This window comes from Anopheles ziemanni, chromosome 2 (genome assembly GCF_943734765.1).
Source record: "Anopheles ziemanni chromosome 2, idAnoZiCoDA_A2_x.2, whole genome shotgun sequence".
In the NCBI taxonomy this organism is placed as follows: domain Eukaryota; kingdom Metazoa; phylum Arthropoda; class Insecta; order Diptera; family Culicidae; genus Anopheles; species Anopheles ziemanni.
In genome coordinates, this window is record NC_080705.1 from 38,139,943 (window position 1) to 38,151,092 (window position 11,150).

An 11,150-nucleotide genomic window follows, 5' to 3' on the forward strand; every position below is an offset into this window, starting at 1 on the left:
TTTTAAACATTGAGAGTGCTAATAATTAATTGGTTTTAACGTAACTGTTTCTATTTTTTATTGTTTTTTTTTTAAGTTCCCATTAAATTACTAGAGAAACTCCTCACAACACGCGAGCAAGATAGTGCGCATCAAAGGTGTGTGTGTATATTTGTCAATGTTTTTCGTGTAAATAATGCTAGCACAACTCCCCTTGACCAACGCTATTCTTAGCAACCTGCCGCCAAGGGCCAAGGAATTCCGTCAACATTGTCCACCGAATTGACGAAAGATATCGCCACAATCTTATCGCTACTTCACGACGCCAATTCCGCATGTTGGCCATTATCAGCAAACAATTCCAGGGGTGGTCATTTCGGGGCGGCCTCCACTAGCGCTAGCCGCCCCCAAACCGCACGCAACCTGCCAGGGCTGGGGGAAACGAGGTGGGTAGGCGCGACTCAAAACACCCAATGCCGCCCGGGGTGTGCCACCGTCACGTCGCTCCAATTTACCGTTGATCGATGCGTTGCTAATCGCTCACGCAAATCCTGCGGCATCGAGCATCCTTCGCCGAAGGGGTTTCCGAGGGCCAATCGATGGCCCGTACGAGCACTTAATACACGACATCCCGAGGGAGTTGTTTGTTGTTAATGTAACACATCACGAAACACGTGGACAGATATGGTATGCACTTCTCGCACGCCAGCGGAGTCGCGTCGGGTATTCCTTGGCGGCGGGTTCCGTGCCAACGGACGATTCAAAATCAACGGCAATCGGGCGGCAAATTAGTTAGCACTTTTAATTGTTTACCCACGGTCGTACGCAGTTGTCACCCGCAATCGTCTCGGTCACTATTTGCACTATTTGCACGCCGTTGCCGCATGCGGTTGTCGACGAGGGCACGGACAAAACAACACTGAACCGACGTACCTCGTCGACCGCGTGTGTAAGGTTCGGTTGCGAAACGTCCCGGTGACACTCCCGTCAACCGAACAAGGCACCCGCAGATAAGATAGACGCAGGGCCACGGTCCGTGTCGGTGTCCGTCTGTTGGGTGTCAAGTATCGCGCGCGACTGGACCTCGACCGTCGGAGAACAGCGCCGTCCGCCTGCACAAGACCGCACCGCGGTTCGATTTCGGGATGCCGAAGTGAATCCATTCGGGATCCAATTCTATCTCCTATTTCCACGGTTTGCTCTCGATTTTACGCCTGTTGTGCTCAGTTTTCCAGCGATCTCGAACCAATGGACCATAATCGCCGCGCCGTAGTAAGGAAGAAGGTTACCTTTCGCAAACCGACGGTGGAATCGTAATGGCGTGCGTGTAAATAAACAGTCGTGTCTGCCTCCCACCCCGGAACAGGATGGGGTGCGATTTTTCATCGACGAGTATCTCCTTCGGTCGCGGTACCATTTTACTGCCTTGGCCTCGTTTGCTCGGCGAGACGTGAATTTCAACCGATCCAGTCGGACGGGCGAAAGACCACCTCCGGCGCGTAATTGTCCAACGCACACCGTCCGGGCGATATTTGCGATTGATTTGTCAAACCAAACAACCTGTGCACACACACCTTCCCGGGTCGCAGGCCGACAGGGAGGGTGGAAAAAACAATTCCAATCGATTATGCTTCCGAAAGCATGAGTGGTTTCAGATGAATGCTCGGCGTCCGAATGGGGGGACGCTGGTATTTTACCTGTTCGCCCGATCTGCCGACCACCCTTATCAGGCGATAGGAAAGCTACGTGGACCCGAGCCCGAGCGAAGGTTCAGCGAAGAGGGAAGATAACACGCACCACCCCTACCAAAGAGGTTTTCTAATCCACCGGAGGGGTTCGATTATCATAAGACGGCGAACGCTATCTGGTTCGCCCTTCTGGGTAGACGAATCGCTGGCAGACTACTTGAATTTTGATTCAAAGAATAGGGTAAGTGACGGTATTTTTGCAAGGGTTGGTAATTTTTGCTAGAAAAAACAGGCTACCAAATGTCACAATGGTTTCAAAGAAAACCCCGTATATTCTACGGAAATGCAATGGTTTCCAATGGCACTTGAGTCAATAGTTTTCGGAAAATAAACTAGTTTCTGCACTTGTCTAGTCCTTTTGCCAAATTGTATTAAACTGTAATGTCCAAAAGTATGCGAGCACCGCCCGCCAAATACAGTAAGTAAGTATGTTGCTGGAAGATTGTTGGCAAAAATAAAGAAGTGTTTCCAATAGAATCTTGAAAATTTTCATTACAAATGAAAGCAAAATTTTGTGTATAACAAAAGAGTGCCAAGCGAAATACATTTATTGTGGGTTATGTTTATGATACATAAGAAGAGAAGTTTATTTTTTCATGAGTTAACAGTGGCTTAAATGCGGTCAAGTTCATAAAGCCAACTTTTATTGGAAAATTCATATCTACCCAAACATAATATCAAAGGACGAAGTATAACTGATTTTACAACATATTTGGATTTGGTCAAACTCCTACCAGATGCCGTTTAATTGCCGACGAAATTGGGGCGAAGCTTTTGCAAACGTTGTGCAACATAAAGTCACCTAACAAAAAGGGTTTCGGAAAATATCGCTGATTTTACAACGGCAATCCTCGATAAACCTGTAAAAATGTTCGCAAGTTTTCCTATGTTTCATGTCATTCATGTATTGCTTAATTTTCGTTAAATAAATTCTTACATAGATTTTTGTTGGAATGGCGACACTTAAATGGCGAAATACACTTATGCACTCTAAATGCCACTAAAAATATGCCAAAATTTTAAAACAAATTTAACTTTGACACCAAACTTATTTCGAGAGAAAATAAATCTACTAATTTATCCCTCGCAACGGCTTTCGCACAAAGATAAAGAATGAGAACGAAAAGGAAGAAACAAAGAGGCGAAAGACTGGCCACAAACGTGCTTAAAATATGCTTAAAAAGTCCGTTAACATGAACTTAGAACATGTACGTGCAAGGATCTCATATTTGCTTGTTGGTTTAGGACGAAGCAAACCCGAGGGTGTAAGGAAACGGCGTTTACCGACGTCATTGCGCCAACGAAACGCGTAAGCCCAAAAAGAAACCGAAAACATGTAAACTCTCGCCAACGATCGCGATCGTGATCCTGAATGAACATAGAAAACGGACAAAGGACACGATGCATCGGTAACGGGAGGTTAATGCAATGCGGAGGAACGAAAATGTTCCCATCAAGCGCAAAGCATAGAAGGAAAGATAAGGAAGGATCGTTGCTCAAAGGGCACGTAAATTTTTAAATAGGTTATACAAGTTTATCGTGTGGGAGTTAGACGGAGAAGATGCATACTCTCAAAACGACTTACGAAAGAATGCATTCCTTTATTACACCCACGTTTATTTGAACGTAGCAAAATGAGTAAAAAAGCTGTAAAATTTTACGAATAAATGAGACATTTTCACCCCTTCAGATACGAATGTCCCTCTTAAAGCGCAAATTTTGTTAAATAAATTTAAAAAAAATCACCTCGACACTTGAGACGAAACGAAGCTCGCACATTTATTTCAAAAGCTCCACCATCCGGAACTAGATTCACTCCAATTTCCTCCTTTCCTTTGCGCCTGATTCTTCTCTGTTAGCAGCGTAGTCACGCTGCGGACCGGATTCTCAGTTTATCCTCAAATCTAAGTTGAAGTTTCAGACGTGGTTTTCTCCGGTGTTGGCAGAGTCACGGCCCGAACCGAACGTGTTGATACCAAAACCAAAGGACTTCAAGTGGAAAGTTGAACGTACTCGCGATGACAACGCCTGCGACCGGATACCTTCATGCTTCAGTCGCAACTCAGTCCGTTACACTTACCATATTTAGCAAATTTCGCTAGCGTCCTTTAAAAGACTTGGAATTTCAATACCATCTATGCAGATCGATGAACACGCTAGTTTTTTTGCAACGCTTTACTAGGTTTGTTATTCATCTTACATTTCCCAAGAGCATCATGCAAGTTTAAGAAAAAGCTTCCATTAAGTTTTTTCGAAACGAAATTGTGAGAAAATGTTTTATTGGTGGAGAGTCGTATGCTTCTCCGAATGCAGACGATATAACAAATTTAAACTCTGCAGTCAAACTTTTCCTCGCGTCGACTCGACTTCGACTTCATTCCGGTCTTGTAATTGTAAGATCTCCGTAGCGGTTTGATGATGTGTGAATATTTAAAATCTCCCATTTCTGAGAATCACACATGGCACACCTTATTATACTTACGTCAATTTGAAGTAACTATTTTCTATCCTTTGTAACTTTTCATGTTCTTATTCTTCTTCATGGCGTAACGACCTCTTGGTCATGCCTGCCCGTTAAGGGCTTACGAGACTTGTTTCCCTGTTGTACGTGGATAGTCAGTCCTCTCGTGCAGGGGAGGGTCCGGTCTCGGTTGGGATTCGAACTTTTCATGTAACGATTATAATTTTATTTTTATATCTACATTTAGTAGATAAATTTGTACTTTCTCAAATGATGTTTATTTTTTGTCTACAGTTATAAAACCAAACCAAAAGAAAAATGGTAGCCCATAAACAAGTATGTACCGAGTAGCCGACTCAATAAAACCAAAAATTTATAATATCGATTTCACAAATCGATTTTAAATTTTCAAAGGAACGCAAAAATCTCTAGCAATTCAAAGCACATAACACAATAAAGCATATAATGGGACAAACAACCATGGAAAGATTAGGAAAGTTTAACATAAACATCTTCATGCCTTAAACATCTTCATGTCAATAATTCCTTGTCGAACACTTCTTATTTCTTATGGCATTTCCTCTCTGTTTAACAGAATGTTGCTTACTAGCGAAACAGAACGGACAAATTGTTGGTGTACCCCCATACAATATATTGAAATAGTTCTCCCATACAATATGAAATAATAAACTGACTTGTTCACATGATGAACAATCTGGAGCAACAGACACATTCTAATATAGCTTCCGGTCGAATCGCTCCCTGCCATAAAATACGATTGAATTCCTGTAAACTGCAACATACAGCAGTAAATATTTATTTTTATAATACGTCAAGGCACCGTCGTTTGCTGGCGAGCATATACAATAGTTTGTATTTGTTTGTGAGACTGCAGCACAGCACCGGACATACCGGCATTCCGAGGCAGTGGATCGCTGGTTCTGGCAATCCAAACGTAACAAATCAGTTGAATCCTAATGGTTTGTAGTGGCGACACGATTGTTTACCTTCCCAACCATACGATCGATCATTCGTAGTGTATCGAACGGTTTTGCACACATGCTGCCCATTTGATAAATCCTTCGTGGCGTAAAATTTGAAACACATGGCTAACGATGTAGCAGGCAGAGTTTATGTTACAAAAAGTCAGAAAATGATCAGCTACATAACTACTGCGCATTGCGTTCAATCATGTGTTTAAATAGAACTAATTAGAGCCCATTTAGCGGATTGGAGAAATGACAGATTCGAGTAGTGCTCTATAACATTTCAGAGGAAATGCGTTGAATATAAAAATGATTCTACCTTATGTCTAAAACCAAATAGTTGTAGACAATTTTTGGTACAATGTCAGTGTTAAATTTGAATTACAAAAGGGCCATAACAAATGCTTTATTCCGACTGCGGTTTTGAAATCAAATTGCGAAAATTTCTGAACCAACGGTTGATGGACCATGCGGAGTCTACAATCGCTCTTCGATTTGAATGGTTAACAATGAATTCACGAAAAGCTACCTATGTGCTTTTCTTTCGGAAATGCCAACTTCATATCATATGTGCATATACTGTGTAAGACATTTGGTTATTGGTATTGAATGAAATGAGATAAGCAAGTATCAAATGAGCTGTTACGTGAACGGCAATGAAACGCTCTGAAGCACATATTCTTTTACAAAAACTGAATGTTTACCGATTGCTGTACATCCTGAAGTTTTTATTTTTTGTTTCAGTTCTCAGCTTATTTGAAGAATGGCCGAAGAATGGACCAAGGACTCCGGAGTCAAGAGTTCAGTAAGCAACAAAATCAGTAACAAAATTGACGAGGCTCTTCTACTTGCGTTTCGAATCTGAGATCTTGTTTTTTCCGCAATGAACATTGAATACACCGTCGAAGAAATTGTTATGCAAAAGCTAGGCTGCCCAGTACATGGACATCCAGATGTGTTTTCATCTTGCTTTAGGACAAATTTATACAATCCACCCAAAACGAATACCTTCGGTTTGTTTGAGCCTTTGCCGACTGTGACAGGTATGGTGTGTGCAATTTTTCGAGAAACATGTACAGTTACAATTGCTTGAACATGATAATCATTGAAATTGATGAACGAACTGCAATAACTGAAGTTTCTATACTTCTCTAAGTCACGTTCATACGCATGAAAATGATATCGCCGAAAATATTTCACATCGCTTATAAACGACAATGACAATGAAGCATTGGTGTTGATCGAATATGTTAGTTTGCATATGATAAATTCATATGCCAGCTCCTCATCGTCGGAGTAACGTGAGCTTGCAACCTGCCATTTGCCTTAGCAGGGGTTGAGCCCCATGGCCAGATGACAAAAAGGGCCAGATGACTAAAAGGAAACCAAAAACGCTGGTTGGATACCTTTCTAAATAGTAAAGTTACATACAAAATGGAGAAAGATAAAATATTTAGAATTTTCTTGTTAAACTTTTTGGAACATTTTCATACTTCTTTTCGTAGGTTTTTGAATTTGATTTGAACATATACTCATACAACAATTTAAATTTTCATTTTGGGAAGAAAACAAACCTGACAGAAATCCGATAAAAAGTGAGATGGGACTTTTGTATGAAACACTTAGATTTTTATAGTATCGAAGCTACGATTAGTTGAGTGCACGTGCAATTTTATCTGCCAAAAATACCGATGCTAATGACTCCTACTGGATCATTGCGCTCATACAAATTGATTGATCGTGTTAAAGACGAAGCCGTGAACCATTCGGTAGAATATCGAAACATTCTTTGGATTTGCCTGATATGCCGCGACTTAAAGGTGGTTTTGTTATTGTTATGTGTCACCATCTTGATGCACCAAATCTGCGGGGCTTCCCTTTAGTTCCAATGCTTTGTTATTTCAATATTTGCATATTATTAACATTGGACGAAGTTCGTTCGGTCAGCTAGTTAGATTATGAATGTCGAAGATTTTCGCTCCGTTAGGTTTGTTTTGATTATCAATATGATCAACATGGTTTGATAAACATGCTTGCTATTAACGAATACGAATTTATAATATTATCACAAATAAAATCACAAATCAACCATTTGAAATCATTGGTACCATAGGAATGTCACTTCTTATGTCCATAACTACGCTTTGAAAACGCATTACTTAAAGTTTTGCAGATTAGTATTAACAATTTATCCTAATGTAGCCAAATCGTTTACGATTAATATTTCACACTTTCAAATCAAATTTATAACAACACGCCATTATTTGAACAATTGTGATTAAAAAAACTTTTTGATTTTTACTTTCATCATAGTTTAAACAATTTTACACTTTGAATCACGCACAAATTAGAAACTAATGAAACAGCGTTCCGTATTAGAGAATACTCATCTCAATGTCGGAAATCAACGTGTCTACCGGAACAGAGTAGAACGAGAACTGACGATGTGCTCACCATCATATCATGCAGCGATCATTTCCGAGCATAAATACTCTTCCTTTAGCAGGAATTATTTACACGCTCTTTACACTCCTCTAGTGAAAGCATTTCTCTGAAAGTCGCATAGCTCTCTGTTTACTGCTATAGGTAGTAATTTGTCTAGGCACCATGCTGTATTTATCTAGGCGTCGCTGCAAATTTTGGTTGTGCTGGATTTCAAATGATATTTTTTAATCAAAAAATGTGGCCCTTTTTTGCTTGCCTTAGCACATTCGTTTGGAAACACATTCTTACAAACGTTACTAAATAAGTTTTTCGAACAATTAATGTTTAACAAGTAGTTTTCTGTGGGATTTGAAAATATCCGTATCTGTTAGCATGTTTTTAAAATATGAATTTCTGGTCTGATGTCGGCCAGTTGCCCGGAATAGTGGAACGATGTTATAAATAAAAATTTTGAAATGTTTACGGAACTAGTAGACGAAAACGTGATTGCTCATCCGGGTAGTGAATGTAAACATTAGTTGTGCGTAAACTGTCATGGAATGAAATATTGGCACATTCGAAAGAAGTGCATTGATGGGCATGATCGAGTGGTTATTAATAGATTTATATCGTGTGCCATCTTCAGTGTGTGGAATTCTAAAGAGGCAATTTTGGATCTTGGAAAACGATGCTTCCAAAGCTAAATGACACATACCCCCAAAACTGAAGGCCACTATGTGATTTTAATAGGGCAAATTGGCTTAGTTTTAGGTCATTACCTGACAAAACTATGATTATGATTAAAATGGATTTATTGACCGCCTTTTTACATTTCGTTTGGCCCCCTTTGGCATCAATAATGGCTCTAAAGGGACGAGACATCGGATCAGCTAATTTCGTGGTGAATTCAGGTTCAGTGATATTTTCCCAAACTCTACCTATATTTTTTAGGACACTCTTACTCGTCGGGAGATTTTTTTTTTGGTGGGTGGCTGTAGCGTTTTCAGCTGTTTGGGGACATTATACTGCACCCATTCCTGCTCCTCCTGCTGGGATCATTATTCTGCTGGTAACAGTAATCTGCTGGAAGTTGCAGTTTGACCGCATTTTCTTTGACGTATTTTTAAAAGATGCTTGAAAAAACCATCTTGTCCAACGTGGTTTTTCAGAAGAATCATCTTGGGTCATTTTCAGAAGAAACTGCCCTTAAAATAATGTCCGACATCTCTTCTGCTAATTTTGGTGTACTGGCGTTTGGTCTTATTGATCCGTAAATTATGGTTCGTATTTTTTGGATTATTATTCTTTCATCATTTATTCATGCAAGCAACATTAAAGCTATGGTCGTTCGACTGCCATGGAGCAATCGATACGGAGTTAAAAGTTTATTTTTTATGGTACTACACTAAGTAATAATCCCACATCAACAATAACTAATAACTGTTTATTTTTTATGGTAGTACACTAGATAATAATCACAAATCTACAATAACTTACAATTGTGAGCAATGATATTTGTTTTCCCATTTATTGATTTTATTCCAATTGCCTGATTTCTTCGAATTGCTTGTTCAATAAGTTTCATCTGTTTACCAAATCTATCACTTTAGCAGTTCAAAAACGGTTACTTGGATCCAATTGGATATCTAGGATCCTTGGATAGCCACCAATGAAATAATGAACCTCTAAAGAAGGCTCTGAAGCTTCAGTTATATCTAGATTTTGGAAATATTTCTTTCAGTAGAAGAAATGTGAGCAAAATGGCAGACCTGCAAGATTTGCTGGACATCTTAGCTCAGGCAATATCGTGTGAATATCCAAATACTAACGGTGTGGTGAATCTAAATCGTCTGCACGAGTTATTAACCTGTTTGGTTTCCTGGAAGGCGCAGTGTGTCAAGTCGCACTCTTCAATTTACTCTCCCGAACCACGACAAACTTTGCATGCATTTGAAAGAAGAAACAGTACACCTTGCACAACCGACCCACATTGTTCTCCGGCAACATGTGTGGATGAGTGTCAGAAGGTAATATGAATCCTCTATAAGGCAGTTTTTGAATTGATGATTATTTCGCCCCTCATCTAACGTAAAAAAGTCTACTTTTAACTATAACAATTTGTGATAAAAAGCATGTTCTTTTATTATAATACTCGATATAATTCAAATTTGTCTATATTTCTATATTTTCTTATAAAAGATAAAAGAACTCCAAGAACAAATGCTAAATGTAGAAGTAAGACTCCGAGAAATCGAAGTACTGGATTTGAAAACAACAGTCCAACAACTTATCCAAAAAGAAGAAAATGTTCGAAAATTCAATTCGACCAGGAACGCGGAGCTAGACAGTAGCGAAACATGTGCAAACAATTTAATACACGATGAAACGATTGCTAATTACGGCGCAACTCCCAAACATGTTCAGGGCACGCAAAGATGCTCTGCTAATGACTCAATAATGATGGCGGAAAGTAAAAAGTCCTCCGAGCATTCCTTGTTACAAGAAAAAGTTTCAGTCGAACGACAAACTAACGAAATTCCGAGGCGTGAAATTTCCGAAACGAGTTCAATGGTAACAACATTGCCAGTGCAAACGCAAACGGTCCCTTTTATGTCTTCAAACGGGCTGGCCTATGAAGAACCAGCAAATTGTGTTAAGGAACAGCATGTGTTTTCAAGGGAAAATCAGCACCCTGAAAGCATTGAGGAAGAGCAGTACGTCGTGGGGAAGTTAGTCGAGTTGGATATTATTGTGGCGGCAATGAAGAAACGGGAAAACGAGCTTGCCGAACGACAAACGAAACTAGAACAAATGCTAACTGAGTACATGGAAAAGTTGCACAACCTTTTCCAAAAAAAGGACAGTTTTACAGCCATAATGGATAATGGGAACGAAGTAGATGACAAGCCTGACTTGCCAGAATGTAAATCTCAACAGATTGATCAGCAAAGCATGGGCGAAAAGCTGGACGACGAAACTTTTACCACCTTTGCTACCGAGGTGCGTTTAGTTCTGTCCGAGTTGCGGGAAAGAATCATTTCCCTTGAGGCCATGGTAGGTGTACACCATGCTGCTGGAGGAAAACTTTCATTACAATTGCCACATCGTGTGAAATGTATATCTTGTGATGGGCATGCCGTTATGAACCGTTCTGCTGAGCATGTACCGGATCCAATGCTTTTCAGCACCAACCGGTGCCTCAAACCGTTTTTAAAAACGCAATTAAACTTATTGCAAAAGGACGTAAGCCGTTGGGTATGCACAGGTGATATCCTACATGGGCAAAAACTTAAGAAAAAGCCAGAACCTTAGAACCAATCCGATATGTCTCATCAAGGTCTCACTCTACATCCCGAATTTCAATATAATTTGAAGCGAAGGTTTTATCCACCATACATGTTACTGCATCCGGTCAACAAAACGATGTCCATCCGGTCCTTGGGGGAGAAATGTGATGAAATCTGAGCTCTATTACCAGTTTTATAGTAATCTCGCCTAATAAATTGATACTTGGTTTGCGTGGAATGTCCGTCAGGTACCCTAAAAACAAAA